This window comes from Octopus bimaculoides, chromosome 16 (assembly GCF_046866305.1).
Source record: "Octopus bimaculoides isolate indiv1 chromosome 16, ASM4686630v1, whole genome shotgun sequence".
NCBI classification, from domain to species: domain Eukaryota; kingdom Metazoa; phylum Mollusca; class Cephalopoda; order Octopoda; family Octopodidae; genus Octopus; species Octopus bimaculoides.
Genome location: NC_142943.1, coordinates 25,618,067 through 25,636,415, shown reverse-complemented (window position 1 = coordinate 25,636,415; position 18,349 = coordinate 25,618,067). Strand labels below are relative to the sequence as shown.

At 36.3% G+C, this 18,349-nt stretch overlaps 1 long non-coding RNA gene across 1 annotated transcript; it reads left to right on the top strand.

Annotated features, from left to right (window-relative positions):
- The first annotated feature begins 754 nt into the window (after nucleotides 1-754).
- LOC149132313 (uncharacterized) lies at nucleotides 755-17,179 on the top strand. The gene is made up of 2 exons (XR_016244704.1): nucleotides 755-1,009; nucleotides 14,535-17,179. It is a non-coding gene; the product is annotated as an uncharacterized LOC149132313 (long non-coding RNA).
- The last annotated feature ends 1,170 nt before the right edge of the window (nucleotides 17,180-18,349 follow it).

The window sequence follows — 18,349 nt, the reverse complement described above, 5'->3', positions numbered from 1 at the left end:
ACCCTTTTATTTCGTGTCACATATGGAGTAAAAGCGTATATGTGTATGAGCGTGTGAGTGTGTGTGTGTGTGAGTGTGTGTGAGTGTGTGTGTGTGTTTATTTATATGTATGTATATGTATATACATATATGTGTGCGTGCGTGTGTATGTATGCATGTATGCATATATATGTGTGTGTGTGCGTGCGTGTGTGTACGTGTGTGTGCGTGTATATGTGTGCGTATGTGTGTGTGTGTTTTTCCCCCACCAATTCTTGACAACCGGTATTGGCTTGTTTACGTCCCCGAAACCTAGTAGTTCGGCATAAGAGGATTGATTAAAAACCAAGCTTTAAAAAAATAAGTGCTACGGTCGATTAGTTCGACTAAAATCCCTCAAGGTTGTGCCCCAGCATGGCTGCAGTCTAATGATGGAAACAAGTGAGAGATAAAAGAAAAAAATAAATATATGTATGTGTGTATATATATATATATATATATATATATATACAACCATATATGCATCGACACACGCATATACATGTGTCTGTGCGTGTGCCTGTTTATGCATATTTGGTCTCGCGTGTACACACACACATCCGCACATACACACACACACACACACAAGCATATATATACCTATACACACACACCTTGTTTATACGTATATACTCCATACATTATAAGTTATTATTTATAGCTACTTTGCATTTTAGGAACTTCGTAGAAGACATACACGCACGCACACACACACACACACACACACACACACACACACACACACACACACACACACACACACACATTCCCCGCCACACACTTCTATATATGCACATCTATGGCGAACAAAAGACGAAATATCAAAATACAAAAACAAAAACTACAAAAACAATAAAACGGGATATATTTGTAATCAAAATTATTTCCAGAGAAATGGAAATAGTCGACTGTTATAACTTGAAGCTTGTCTGTGTATTGACCATGGACATTCAATGGCCTGTATGCAAACCGACTCTACGAGGCTTTTGCGGTAAGACAACTCTTCTTGTTTTTAATTTTTATTCCTCTTTTTTTACCAGTTTCCTCATCTTTCCTCCTCTCTTTCACTCTACAACCTAACCGAAGAATCGCAACACCCGGAACGCGGTAGCTATTAATGATTGGCCTGTCTTCATACTTGGAGTACCTCGCATCTTAGATTAAAGTTTCCGGCTCCTATGATTATACAAATGGACTTCTACCTTGGATTACGTCAAAATCTTTATTTCATATATATGTACATGTGTGTGTGTGTGTGTGTGTGTGTGTGTGTGTATATACGAGGGTCGGCTGAATAGTTCATAGGCCGACCAAGATACTCGCATGGAATGTGACTAAGTGGGGTTTATTTTTCAACATAGACCCCTTTGCAGTCCACGCACATCTTCAATTAGTGTTTCACTGCTTGGATGCCATTGGTGAAGAAGATTTCATACTGTTGGTCAAAAAAGTCATCATCAGTGGTAGACGGACGCATAATGTTCCACATGGATTCGCTGAAAATGAGGGTCACCGTGGGAAATTTCATCACTAAATGGCAAAGATTGAAGAAAGGTATTATGACGAGGTGCACAGTTTTTGTGATGTTACATGTGTCGTTCATGAACCTACTACTAGAGGTGAGGGGGAAGCAGTCAAGAAAACACAGGAAATCCAGTTTGGCGGAAGGGGGGAGGGTGTTCATGGACGACAACCGTTATGGCACCATCAGCACAAAGGACACGGCAGACATTGAGCTCGCTGGAAAAAAATGACCACATGGTCACTTGAAGTTAAAATCCAACGAAGTCTCGGAGCATAAATATCTTTAAAAAGGAAAGCTGACAAATAAACATTCAGGGCTTTGTGATTCCGACAATTCAAGAAAAATAAGTCCGCTGTTATGGGGAAAATCACGATCATACCTTTGAAGGTATGATCGTAAATTTTCTCAAGGTAATGCCGAAGACACCGAAATCAACTAGATTATTGACTGTGGGCAGTTGATAAAAGCCAGCTACTCGGAAAGTTCAAAGTATGGTGCTTCCAGTATGGCATCATATCCAAACTGCAGTGACCATTTTTGCTATACAACTTTGCCGTGACTCCAGTAGGAACAATGGATAGTTTGTGTAGTAAGTTCGTGCGAAGGTGACAGGGCGATCCACCAAATTTCAGTTCAGTCATTCTGTATAGCAAGAACTCTAAGGTCCTCTACCAATTTCGCCACATTGCTTCTGACTGAAGATGAGTACGTCAGACATACCAATAAATCCATAAAGTGTGACAGAAAATGGATACCCCAGGAAGCTGTAAAGGAAGCAGAAATATACTAGAAACATTATGAGTATGCTGGGGGCGGCTAAGCATTGGCGATTACAACACCAAGAGGAGGAAAAACACCAATATTAGGAGCAAGAGATAGAGCTCATAGTACAGAGGATCCGTGTGTCAACAGAAGAGGATAGCTGGATAAAGGCAGTAAGGCTTGCCGTTAAGGTTGATAGATGATAGATTAGGATCAGGTACTCGAGCGCCCACTGTTCTGAAAGGAACTTTAGAGTACTAACCAGGGAAAATTGTCGTTTCTCCTTCCTACAGTCGCTGACCTTTTGCCAACCTCCAAAACCTTAAAATATGGGGGGGGGGGGGAGATACCCATCCTGCAAGTTGTGCGGAGCAACTCTTAGCACTCTGAATCACATTTTGACTTGAAGTCCTGGGAGAAGGCCGCTATAAGTCGAGACATGACAAGGTCCTTGCAGAAATTTCCAATGGAATTGATTTGCAAATAGTAAAGGTTAATAAACTCCAGAAGTGAGTCTTTAATTTCTAAAGGAAGGCGACAAAGGTCCCGAGGCACAAGCATTTGTTGGGGATCCGTTTTCTATTTTGCATTCAGTCCCAGACTGGCTGACGCAGGTAAAACCTGAAGGGCATACTTGTCTTCCCAGTAGAGACGGTGGTAACATCTCTCCGACCAGACATGTTCCTGCTCTTCATGAATACAAAATCATTATAGTCGAACTCGCAGTGTCCTGGGAGGACAGACTCGATATTTAGCACCAGGTAAAGAAAACGTGATATCAGAACTTAATTCACGAAGCCCTTGTCAAGGGTTAGAAAGTGACCTCTACTCCCCATTGAAGTCATCTGTTGCGACTTGCCTACGGGATCAGTACTCTATTTCCTGCAGAAGATAGGTCTGGAACCCTGGCAACTGAAGAACAGCCATCAAGGCAGCTGAAACTAGTTCAAGGTAGCTATGGTTGATAAGAGAAGTGGAACCTGTCCATCCGCGAAAACTAGTACATTCCACGCTGCGTCATTCAGGCGAAGTGTACAGGGTAAGGGGTGAAGCGCTTGTGATCCTGAGATGCTTGCTGACGATAAGGAAGGGTCTCCTGCATTGTGATGGATTTAGAAGAGTTTGTAGAAACTCTGAGAAGCTCCTGTAGTTTCTTATTTCTTTATTTCCCACAAGGGGTTAAACATAGAGGGAACAAACAAGGACAGACAGACGGATTAAGTCGATTATATCGACTCCAGTGCGTAACTGGTACTTAATTTATCGACTCCGAAAGGATGAAAGGCAAAGTCGACCTCGGCGGAATTTAAACTCAGAACGTAACGGCAGACGAAATGCCGCTAAGCATTTCGCTCGGCGTGCTAACGTTTCTACCAGCTCGCCACCAATCTGCCAGCTCGCCACCAATCTGCTAGCTCGCCGCCTGTAGTAGGCGGCTTGTTCCTGTAGTTTCTGTGTGAGGCAAAGCATCTCTGATGTTAATTTCACGGAATAATTAATATTGATAATAGTGAATGTGTATGTGTGTGTGTGTGTGTGTGTGTGTGTGTGTGTGTGTATCGTTTTCATTTTACTACTTTCAGTCATTGAACTGAAACCGCCTTGTAGAGTCTAAGTTGAACAAATCGACGCCAGCACTACTTTTATTAACCTGATATTTTTGCATCGCTGTCTTTCACCGTAGAAGGACCGAACTCGAAACCACATCGTTGCAAACCGAGCTTCTTAACCATACAGCTACGGCTACGCCTATACACACACACACACACACACACACACACACACACACACACACACACACACACACACACGATTATGTATTTATTTTGCAAGATTCCTGATGTGAAATCGTGCGCTGAAACATATTATTTTTCGGGATAGTTTTTTAATTTTTATTGCCAAATTCATAACAATATATTTATGTGTGTGTGTGTGCGCGCACGTCTGTGTGTGCGTGTGTGTATATGTATGCATATTTGTTGGTATGTACTACGTAAAATTCTTGTAAAATCGTAAGAATTTTTACATTTGTTAAACGAAGTTTCTACTACACATCTGAAAGTGTCACTGATATGGTTGGTCGAAATGTTAGTTTTGTAAAGTAATTTGCAAGAGCTGTTGGTTAACCTCTTGTTTTCCTCCTTCCCCTACATTGTGCTATAAATCAGGAAGTATTGTGTGCAAACGTAGGGTTTTAAGCTACCGTTGATGAGATGACAGTCGTGACAAAGTTAATTTGATAGCTGTCAGGGCTTGCACGAACGATAAGTCAAAGTTGAGTTTAAATAAAATTGAATCAGTTTACAATAGATTGCTAATATACAAAAATATATGATGGCTAATATATAATGATGTATGTTGTCTAATATACACTTTATGCGTGATGGTTAATATATAATACTGAATGATAGCTAATATACAAAATTAATGATAATTAATATACAAAATGTATGATGACTAATGTACAATAATGAGTGATGACCAGTATACAATAATGTATGATGGCTAATATATAATAATGTATAGTGGGCGGATTGTGGCTAAGTATTTGAACAGTTTGTTGAATATTTGACTGAAATCAAGCTATGTTTAGCCATGAAAAAAAATAACACTTGATATTTTTTCTTTAGCAATATGGTTTTTCTGGGCTCAATAAAGTTTGCATTTTCGTCTTTTTGCTTATTTCGAGGATTTTTCATTTCAACTGAATGAACTGAATAGCAAATTGCCACGTTTGAGGAATCTATTGAGGAATGGTTTAAGCTGGATCATTGTTTTGAGAGTAAATTCAGAATATTTTAGTGTGATTTAGAAAGTAATGATTTCAAGAAGTGCTCTTGAAGAAACCAACTGTAAGAATCCTGAAAAACACGCCAAACGATTTATAGAAATTATTAGGGCAATGACTGAGTAATTTTCTTGTTGATTTTCTACAATTCAGAGATAAAGGAAACAATACAATTTATATAAAATATCCTGATGAAGTAGATTTCACGAATCTGAAATTGGATGTGTTTGAGTGGTTGGATTTTAGAGATCTAGAAATGCAGTTAGTCGACTTCCAATCTAATTCCATCTAATCCTATTTGGAACTGAAAATTCATTATACTAAGAGCTGATTTAAAAGAAATTGAACGCATACATGTACAAATAAGCGTGCACAAGCCATTCAGACTGTGAACTTGTGATAGTATTTCTAAAAATTTTGGTCCTCTTAAAATTCTTGCAAAAGCATTATTAATAATTTTCTCAAGAATATATTTGTGAAATATTATTCCTAGCACCAAATAACATAAAAATGAACAAGAATATTATTTAGGTGATGCCATGAGTGCTGCTTGTAGAGCATAAAATGTACAAGCTATATTTCTCCCATCACGAACTCAGCAACAAAATGTAATTAAATTTAAGATAACTTTTAAAATTTCATTTAATTATCTCAGCTCTATAAGTTTTTCTTCAAATTGCAAGTTTTAATATATTATGCTATATAATTTTATTAATATGTTTGAAAAACAGGTCACTAATCTATAACCATACCTAAAACTAAAAATACATGTACACACCTCAATAACAGAATTATAAAAGAAAATTAAAATTTCGAACACGTCAGCCTAAAAAGGTTGGCCATCATTGATCTGTCCAATTAAATTCTATGTAACCCGATATCTACATAGTTATCATATAACAGCCAACGTGTACGTAGTATGTCTTTGTTTTTAAACAGCGTCAAAACATTGTGTCAATCTAGCCTACTGACGTCAATACACAACCTATCCAACCATATGGTGTTAATATAACCTTTTAACATTTTAACAATATTAGTTATCTATCCAACTGGGCGTGGCTGTATGGTAAAATGTTTGTTTCCCAGCCACTGTAAGGCACCTTGAACGAGTGTCTTCTACTATAGTCTCGGACTGGCCGAAGCACTGTAGCGGATTTAGTAGAGGGAAACTGAAAGAAGCTCTTCGTATATATATATATATTATATATATATATATATATATATATATATATATATATATATATATGTATGTATGTATGTATGTATGTATATATGAAAATATATATAAAGGAGAGATAGATAGATAGATAGAGAGAGAGAGAGAGAGAGAGAGAGAGAGGGAGAGAGAGAAAGAGAGAGAGAGAGAGAGAGAGAGAGAGAGAGAGAGAGAGAGAGAGAGAGAGAGGTGTAAAGATAAAAACGCCTTTTGGTCATGAATGACCAAGGGGTCGCAGCTAGAAAGTTACCCTCCGAGGCACAAATCCAGTCAAGGTGGTTTATGGAAGACCAGCAGGCGCCCATGCATACCAGCCTCCCATCTCCACGCCATCGATCTCATCCTAGGGAAGGCAAAGGCCGATACCTCTAAGTAAACTGGAGCGACGTGAAATAAGTATCTTACTCAAGAACACAACACACAGTCCGGTCCGGGAATCGAACTCGCTACCCCATGACTGTGAGCCCGATGCTCTAACCACTGAACCATGCGCCTTCACTATATGTGTGTGTGTGTGTGTGTGTGTGTGTGTGTGTGTGTGTGTGTGTGTGTGTGTGTGTGTGTACGTGTGTGTGTGTGTACGTGTGTGTGTGTGTAAGTGTGTGTGTATGTGTGCGTGCGTGCGTGCGCGTGCGCGCACGTGCACGTGTGTGTGTTCGTTCCCGCCCCCATCACTTGCCAACCGGTGTTGGTGTGTTTACGTCCCCGTAATTTAGCGGTTCGGCAAAAGAGCACAAGACTTAAGAAAAAAAAATATCACTGGGGTCGATTCGATCAACTAAAAATTCTTTAAGGCAGTGCCCCAGTATGGCCGCAGTCTAATGAGTGAAACAAGTAAAAGATAAAAAAATTACTTTATCTACTCTGTCTATTCGCACATTCGACAGTTACACGCTGTATCTATGCTGTTCACTTCTACATTCTGTGTCTACCCATTCGATATGAAGACGCTGACTCTACTTAACTAATCAAAATTTGCACACGTGACTCAGTGGTTCTCTACCGGGGTCCAGATGGTCCTTGGGGTTTTAGATGGCCCTTGGAAGTCCTTATCAGGTTTCTGCTGTTAAAATTGACTTGCAATAAATTGGTTATACTTTTAGAATACACAAAGTATTTCAACAATTTTTAAAATACAATTCCTAATAATATTTAATTATAAAAAGATAATGGAACGTTTTAAAATATCGAATGGCTATATATATATGGATCAAAACAGTTTGATCCATTTTTGGCTGACGGCTAGCATCACGCTTGACACTCAAGAGTACCTACGAATTTGGATCAAACTGTTTTGATGCATACATGTAACTCCCAAAAAACTGGTTGAGTGCCTTCTTTCGTTTGTCCCCTAACTCGTATATATATATATATATATATATATATATATATATATATATATATATATATATATATATATATATATGTGTAAGATAGTGGTACAATGCAGCAATATTTACTGGAAATAGCAGTCGATAATATACGACGCTATAGTAAAGCTTCATTGTATATATACCTTAACCTGATGGGAAGCAATACTACTTTATTGCACTATATAATATTTCTTTCTTTATATATATATATATATATATATATATATGGGAGAATATACAAATAATAACAACAGACGAGGACAGGTGGTGTAAATAACAAAAGGATATATTAGTATGACGCTCGGGAATACGGAAAGTCTTTGACGTTTCGAGCTACGCTCTTCAACAGAAAGAATACGGAGACAAGGAGAAAAACACGGAGAAAAAAAATTGAATAGTGTTCAGTCAACGGTCAATCATAATAATGGCCGATCATAACAATGGCTGACCGGAAGTTAGAAATTCTTATTTCAGGAGAGCTAAGAAAGGGGGAGATAACAAACGGTGATCGGGAACGAGGGGCTGTGTGTGGGAGGTATATATATATATATATATATATATATATATATATATATATATATATATATATATATATATATGTTAATACCAGAAGATGCATTGAACAGGCCTTATTATACATATAATATTCAGTAATAAACAGCTGGTAATAACGTGATATGTAATAACTGTGATATGTAATAAAGCCTGTCCAATCCATCTTATCGTATTTATGCATTTTCTATTTATACTCTACGGATTTCCTTATGTATATCCACTGACAGAAGAAGCCCCACTGTATAATAGCATTTGGTAGCCAATACCCGAAAAGGCGGTTTGAAAAATATATTCAGATCATATATTTAAACACACACACACACACACATACACACACAACACACACATACACACACACAACACACACAACGGACACACATAAATGGACGTGACCAAGTACGATCGCATCACCAGTTTGTCTACTGGAAATCATCACTATTTCGGCGCCTGACGCAATAGAGTTTGTTGTAGCGGTGCTCTCAACATTACAAATTACTCAGAGGCACGTCACATTTCTCTCTCTCTCTCTCTCTCTCTCTCTCTCTCTCTCTCTCTCTATCTCTCTATCTATCTCTCTATCTCTCTCTCTCTCTCTCTCTCTCTCTCTCTCTCTCTCTCTCTCTCTCTCTCTCTATGTATATATATATATATATATATATATATATATTTAGCCATCTATATATACTGTGTCAACTAGTCTAAGTCAAACAATATCTTAGCAATCCACCCGATGTATATACTTTGTAAGTGTCAATCCACTCCCTGTATCTACCTATCTGTGCAACCAGATCACCTCTACATATTGATCTATTTATTATCTGCACACTATATCTATCCAGTGGTATTTTATTCACTGTCAATCTATCCAGAAATTATCTACATACTGTACCTATCTATCCCAAGTGCCCGTTACAACTTACAGATACGATTTTTCTTAGAATAATGATATATATTTTAAGCTATTTCTAGATAATTCCTTTTCCTCTCTCTATTGTGGTAAAGTTTGGTATATACTCAAAAGTATTCATAAATTTCTATCCTTTTGTTATAATATTCTTCTTAATAATCCTCTGAATAACCCTAAACTTTAACTGTATACAATATAGCAACATTGTTTAAAATATTTAACTATAGTACTACGTGATAAGACTTCCCCTGTTTGATTATCAATGGTCTGCTAGAGGGCGACCCCCTTAATTGTCAGCTAACATCTTGTTTTAAGTTTTCCTTTACCAAACCTCATGATATTGCATCTAATAAACCTTGATTTTTATGATTATACCAACTATGTCTGCTCCCTCAGTCCTACCCCTAACAGATACTGCCCCTTTGTTCTCTCAGCATTAGATATACAAAGAATTGATAAACTAGTCTATAAATTAAAACTCATCCCATAAAAACAAAAAATCAGTGACAGGCAGAGTCGGTAACAATGTATATCTTCTTTAGTGAAGGCAGCATGTTTTTTGTCTATCTCCTTAACTTCTTGGAGATTTTAGGTATAATTATCTGTTCTAATTTAATTAAATTCTATGTCTTTGTACAGCTGAGGATTGCTCTGCATTTTAAATTGATGTAATGATTGCATTGTTCAATTAAATGGAGTTGCATGAAACGATCTTACTGCATTACCTCTGAATATCCTTGTTGCTTATTTTGATTTATATATATATATATATATATATATATATATATATATATATATATATATATATATATATATATATATATATATATATATATATATATATGTATATATATATATATTAGAAAAAATAAGGTACTCAGAGATCTGGATGGTTGTACATTTACAGATTTTTATTAATATGTCACATGTTTTTATAAATCATATATTAGCGCTGGAGAGTCTACTAGAATAGATGCAAGCGCTAATATATGATTTATAAAAACATGTGACATATTGATAAAAATCTGTAAATGTACAACCATCCAGATCTCTGAGTACCTTATTTTTTCTAATACATAATACCTGTACATCACATCCAAACCTTCTAATATATATATATATATATATATATATATATATGAGATGTCTTCCCTTGGGATTTTGTTTATTTACCCACAATCTCGCGTTATTTTATCGTGGTCCTACGTGACTTTTTCGTGTGTGTGTGTGCGTGTGTTTTAATCCAAAATGGAAACGAGTGCAAATGTTCTATGTGATGGGCTTGATAATTGTTGAGGTACTCACCTTAACATGAACCCAATGGTAGCCTTAACCCATAAATTATATATGTATATATATATATATATATATATATATATATATATATATATATATATATATTACAATTAATAAGAGGAATGACCACTAAAGTGGATTCTTAATATTCTAAACATAGATAACAAATCGCCTTACCACGAAGAGTGTGTTCTCAAGAAAAATCTCAGCAATATATATATATGTATGTGTGTGTATTATGTGTGTATGTGAGTGTGTGTGTGTGTGTGTGTGTGTGTGTGTGTGTGTGTGTGCGTGTGTATAAATATTATGTATAATAATTTTTAAAAAATAATAAAAACTGAATTTCTGTTGAAGAGAAGTTATTTAAAAACGCATTAATGGCGATCATTTCAAGGTGAATTTGCTTTTCTGTTTTTTTTTTTCCAGCCCTTTTAATATTTGATAACTTGAAGGATTTCCTTGAATCTGCATCAGACTTACTTAGACCAAAAGAACACTGAGAACCATTGACTAAAATTGCCAGCTGGAGCAACATCAGATATTTCATTATAGAATTAGTTACTAGTTTGAGTATGCAAATTCAAAATTGTTCGGGGAGTGAAAATAATTAGTTCATATTTTGGTACACGGCCAGCAATTTTAGAGGGAGGGAACTCAGTCATTTACCTCAACCCAATACTTGACTGGTACCATATTTTATGAAATCCGTAAAGATGCAAGACAAAGTTGACTTCAGCAGGAATTAAATTCAGAACGTATAGTGCTGAAAGAAATGCCGTTAATAATTTTTTTCGATGCGCAAACGATTCTATCGCCTCCCTCGTTTCGAAAATAGTAAAACCATTTTTATTATCCTGTTTCCGTATATGTTCTTTATGTCTAGTTGTCATACGTAGCTCATTTAGAATATTCTTTGCGCTTCTGCTGAATCAAGGCTTATATTCTTTTCTTCTATATTTTCTGAAGACTACTAGCAGCTACTAGTAGAAAGTTCTAAGTCGATGTCTATTCGTACGAGTGAGCTGTATTTCTCCACATTATAGAGACTGTCTTTTCCACTTTAGTGCGTGTTGATCTTGGTGCGTGATTGTGGTCAGTTGGCTGCTTTTGAATTTTATTTCTGTCAGTAGACATTCGACGTCTTGACGCTAACGTATGAAAAGCCATTAAGAATTAGCCGACGTTTTCCGTTTCTACTCAATGCAAACTTCGTTTCACCTATGGCTAAAAATAATCGATATTCAACAGGCACATGTAGACGTAATGAATTTTGTGTCGTATTTTCTGTTGGATTGATCGGAAGTTTTGATGTCCGCAAAATTATACTCAACAATAATTACAAATCACATGACTGTTGAGAGAAATCTACAAAATAACATTGATAAAATTACTTGGCAATCAACTATTTTAATGTGTGCTTCAGTCAGAATTAATATTTGAAAACAGACATTTTTGAAAAACCAGACGTTGAAACGCAAACAACGAACTGTGTCTAGTTTCTGTATATACGCTGATAGAACAATATTTTTGAAAATTCTACTTAAAGTTCGAAGTACAACAAACACACATACACACGAACACACAAACACACACACGCGCGCGCGTACTCCCACACAAAAACACACAGGCACAAACACACATACACACACACACACACACACACACACACACACACACACACACACACACACACACACACACACACTTTGTTAAGTGAATTGAATTATGAAAATTTGGTTTGAAATAGAAAAACAACGGAATCATAAAAATTTCAGAAAACCGGACATCTTTAAACTAAAAGGAAAAAAAAAATAGGGTGCAGGAATGATGATATTCTTAGCTGAACCAGGAAAAGAACAAAACAAAAGGAAGTGGAAACATAGATATATTACAACCGAAGTTGGAATATTCAGAAATATGTGCCCAGCTATGAAGCAATTGTGACTAGGCGGTAGTATCATGTTAAATTAAAAAATAATGAGATATAAGTGTTTTGGTTTGAAGGGTGAATCTACCTTCCCTCACTAAAAATAATAAAGAAAAACGGAAATTTATCCCAACTAGAGACAAACGCTTGAATCTGGATTTTCAAAGCTTCTCATGATGCTCTGAAAATCCAACACTTTTAGGTTCTTGAGACCCTACACTCTTGCTTCCAACTCTCATGGCTTCTATAAAGCTAGACCAACAAATTCCTTTTCTCTAAAGGGCACAAATTTTAATTTATCTTCATCAGACTCAACATAAACCAATAATTATGATCTCGTTTAGATATGCATGTGAGAGGATGCCATGAGGAGAAATGGTCATTCAAATTTAAGTACATTTGCCAACATGCTGCTTAAGTGTAGCTTAGTCTTCCTTTTAATCTTTTCCCTCTCTTTTTTTTCCATCTAAACCCACTCAAAACATTATTTAAATTCAAATTCCGACTTCTGCAGCAATATTTTAAAGCGTCTTATCCTATATTTTCCAGGTTCAGTTAATTAAGAATACTATCAATTCTACTCTCGCATTTTTCCTGCGAGTCCACTCTTGTTACAGACGACAACGTTTTTCAGCCCTAAAATAGTTGTTATTGACACAAACTTTAAACCTTAGCAAAGATAAATTACTGAAATTTAAAAAAGAAAATTTAAATTAGAGTGAAAATGTAAACTTTAAAAACGATAATAAGTAATTGTGTAAAAATGCCTCGACACAAAGGAGACAACTGCCAATAAAGCAGCTGTCGAAGAGTTGAATGTCGGAAGTCAGAAAGCACAGTAGCAAATATAAGTCGAACCACTTGAGGCAAACGGAATCTGATCACGTTTATATCCCCAAGAAACACATTCAGCACACAACGAGACCTTTCATATTATCAGGCCCGAGGTGCATTTGAGACCACCATGAGAAGCAAAGCATCAGATGGCCAGTTTGGTGATGCCTTGGGTGTTGCTCTGTAGAACCTTGTAATGGCATTTGGTTCTTCTCTCGTCCAGTTCTTTGCAGTCCGTGCCGCATCCAGCCATGCGAATCGAGAGGAGGTTGATAGATAAACAACAGAAGGAGGAGGAGATAAACGTTTATGTAATTATTTTGAAAAAAAAAATCAGAAATAATTTATATATAATTCGGAAAATTAAAAAAAAAACACATCTTGATTTTTTTTTTTTTGTATTGACATTCAAATCAAAGAAGTACTTTTAAAATCATTTAAATAAAAATAATATTTCATATAATAGATTTCGCAAGGATAAATTGTTATCACCCAATACCATTAATTTATTAAATTTTAATATATTTGATTAATTTTTACCAAATCTAATTCACAGTTCTAAATTTGGTTCTAAGCAGTTGTATTTATTATTTTAATTATTAATTATTTGTATTGATTAATTTATACTGTTTGGTACGGAAATAAACGTAGGAAACAAATCTTGGCCAAACAATTAAAAGATAGAACCTATTTTGAAATCGACAAGTGATAGATACAATTTAATGAGCTTAAATTGGCATATTTATGATTTAAATGTATGAATAATTTTATTCTCAGACTTTTGGCATTTTAAAAATTCCTAAATGAAGAATATTTTTTGCACCAAAATTTGCATCTAAAACCACTATATCTGCACCTAAAATTCGCTCTCTACATATGATTTATTTAATACACATACTTCTAAAATACTGGAAAACTGGAAAAGTCTGAGCTTCAAACACGCATCCAAGTCATTATCGAAGATGGACTGGAAAAACTGCAGTAAATATGACAAAAAACACATCACAACATCATTTCTTAGATAAGATAATCGTTTAAATAAAATGATTTCAATGAAACAAATCTAATTCTGTAAACCTCGTCAAAACTGATGCAGTAACAAAAAATTGTGGGACAAAAATTAGTTATATTTGATCTGATGAACTAGCTTTCTTTCTTTGTATTGTATTGTATAATGCATAACATTCATATTAGTGGAAACTTAGCTTTATTCTATTCTGAGATTATGACTGCCGTAACCCTAAGAATGTAAAGTGATTAAATAATTATATTCATTTCTCATTGCTCGAACATTTTGTCATACATGTATATCTTTTATCTTTTGTTTCAGTCATTTGACTGCAGCTATGCTGGGACACCACCTTGGAGAATTTTTACTTGAATGGATTGACTCCATTCTACCCCAAGTTTTTGAACAGGGTGTTAGGCTCAATCCAGACGGTTATGGGAAGCTGCTGGAGACTGTAGTCAGACTCTGGATGGAGAGGATTGTTCTGGAAGGCCATATGTGCGAGAGCAGGATTCGATTTTTTGCCATACCTCCAGAGAGTCAGAAATGATTGTCGGAGAATTTCTACGACCTTACCAGCCCCAGTTTGTGGCCTTCTTACTCCCCTCGATTGTAATCCCATGGATTAATATGTGCGCGGTATCGTTGAGAAAAACACCAAATTCTCTGACTGCAACACCAAGGCTGTACATACATACATACATACATACATACATACATACATACATACATACATACATACATACATACATACATATATATATATATATGTTAATTCTCTAAATGAAGTATTAACAGTGTACACATATATAAGTATATATGCATATGTATGTATACATACATACATTCGTGTGTGTGTATTGCGAGAGATTATATTAAACCATTTATGCCAAAAGCGCAATGCAAAATAAACAATGAGAGCGTGATGGGTGGGGTAACAAATTGAACCTTTATTAATTGTATAACACATACAAATCTTCTTTCTTAATATTACATAATCAGGAGATAAGTATGTGTTAAATTCCATCAAAGTCTTGGCGAAGGAAGGTTTATCTATAAATCAGATACATTGCTTTTAAATGAGTTATGCTAGCAGCATTGTGCAAGATATTTCAAATATTTTAGTGCAGGGCCAAACTTTGTTTATATGATCGACCGGGATTTTAGGTGATGAGACATCTTTGGCTCAAGAACAAGAAGACCTTCATTTGCTACACATCCTTTCTTAAGCACAGATGCCATGTTCCGTCATTAAACTAGTACCACCTTATTATTGTTTTTGGCGCCGCCAAGTCAGCTCTGGCTGAGGAGACTTATAGCTAAAAGCATTTTAGTGTTGAACATACATATTTTGTATATCAAGGACTACATTTTCTAGTGAATCATTTTCTTTTCAGGACAGTAGAGAGAATTTGAAGGAATTTAGCAGCTATTTCTAGCTGGCCGAGTCATCATAGACTCCTTGTATCTCGTTTATATTTAGTATTTGTAGAGTGAGATGGCATTAGATGTGCGTTGTTCATGAATAGCGTAATTCCTAAAGATTTACAGTGTTTGGGATTTGGTAAGGTTGAATGAAAGTATGCATGTCTCCTTATCCCTGTCAACGTCTAAATTTGTATTGTTCATGATTAGATGTAGATTTGTAAATCTACAGACGTGAGATTTATTATCGGTTAAAGATTTCGTAGCCGTTAGTGCTTCAGAGAAGCTGAGTATCAGTGAGCAGGTCTTAAATGTACAAGACTCTGATACAACAGTTTCAAATTTTAGAACTAAGCTAGCAATTCTAAGGGAGGGGAAAATCGATTATATCGATCTTAATGTTCGACGGGTACTTATCTTATCGATCCTGAAAGGATGGAAGGTCAAGTCGAACTTGGCGGAATTTGAACTCAGAACGTAAAGAGCTCGCTGTCAGTTTGATACAAACTGATGGCTTCAAATGCTGGTACAAGGCTAGCAATTTCAAGTGGAGGGGTAAAGTCGAATACACAGACCCCAGTGCTCAGCTGGTACTTATTTCATCGATCTCGAAAGGATGAAAGGCAAAGTCGATCTCTGCAGAATTTGAACCCAGAGCGTAGTAAAGACGGACAAAATGCATGCTAACGATTCTACCAGCTCGCCTCCTTATTAATAATCCTCTCTACTAAAAGCACAAGGCCCGGAATTTGGCGCGGGGAGGGTTACTCGATTACATTGACCCCAGTACTTGACTAGTACTGACTTTATTGACCCCAAAAGGATGAAAAGCAAAGTCGGCCTCGGCGGAATTTGAACTCAGAACGGAAAGACGGGCGAAATACCCTTGATACCTAATAATGCAAGATAATATCAATAATAGAACTAAAATGGATGTATGATTGTGTATTTTCAGTGGCTACAAAATCCCGGTCACGATGCAAATCTCTTAAGATAGAATATGAACTTAATGTATGAAGAACGAACACGTTTTTATGGAAAATTCAGAATATTTAGGAAGTCTTGAGATAAATAAATATTCAAATAAAGATAAAGAATGAAATAAGAAAATTGATTTACATACACGCACGCACACACACTCACACACACACACACACTCTCTCTCACACACACACCGATACAAACACACACATACATACACGCACAAACACGCACGCACGCACGCTCGTACACGCGCGCGCATACACTCACACACACATACACACACAAACACTCACACACGTGCGTGCATACAGACACACACACACGCACGCACGGTCGCATGGACACACACATGCACACACACACGCGGACGCATGGACACACACACACGCACACACACACACACACACACACGCACACACACACACACACACATGTACAATTAGAAATAAAATTAATGTAAAAAAATATCCACTAACTCAGTTTCCAGGCATGGAAACTAAATGGAGAATTAAAGTAAACAAATATATGATAATTTTATGCTTATGAAAGGAATTTCTCTTAAACGAAAGAAAAATAAACATGATTTTTCTCTCCTCTTGTTTTGTTAAGACATTCTTTGAATTCCTGCAGCTTTCTTCCGTAAGAAAATCTCTTAAAAATAAAGGATACAACTGAGGATTTTCATTTCATGTAATAAATATTAATAACTTGATGCAGCCAGTCGACGTCTCTTGCTGTGTTTATTTATCCAACTGACGTCGACACACTGTGTCTACCTGTCTAGTCGATGTCTACACTGTATTTGTCTATCTAGCCGATGTCTACAGTGTCTATTTATTTAGTCGACGTCCTCTCATACTATCTGTCTAACGATGTCTAAACACTGGGACTACCTATACAGCCGATGCCTACACAGTGTCTATCTATCTAGCCACACTTTGTCTATCTGTGTAGCCAATGTCTACACACAATGTCTATCTAGCCGAATCATTGTGTCTATTTAACCGACGTCTGCACACTGCCTAACTCACCAATGTCTATACATCATCAACCTAAGTGACGCCTAAGCTTGTGTCTATCTAGCAGACGCCAACACACCTATCTATTTACCCGACGTCTACACATAGAATCTATCAACCGAACTGATAACAGTCACTATCTACCTGACCTAGTGGTTCTCAACCGTTTTTTACCTATGGACCCTTTTCATTATTATTTTATTCTGGTGAAGCTCCATAGCCATTTGATGTTTAAAAACTAGTTTTATAGAAACTTCTTTCAAAATTCCTATTTTGTTTTTCACACATTAACTTGTGTAGATTGAACTATGTAAAATGTTAGAGAAACAAATCTAGCTGTTTCTTGCAATAAATACATCTAAATGAAATCTTTTTTCACGGACCCTTAATATAGTATTGTGGTTTCCTAATTTACTATTTTGCTTGCGTGGACCACCAAAATCTTCTATGGACTCCCATATGGACCCCATTTGGGAATCACTGACATAACCGATACCCTGTATCTATCTGTCAAACCGACATCCCTACACTGTATCTATTTAGATGATGTCTACACAGCGTCTATCTCAACAGTCGCTTCTACACACTGTGACAGCATCCACTAAATAATATCTACACACTTCTTTAACTACTCTAGCATCGTTTACATTCTGCATCAATCTATTCTCTTCAGTCAACATCCGCATACTGAATCTATACGCTCGGTAA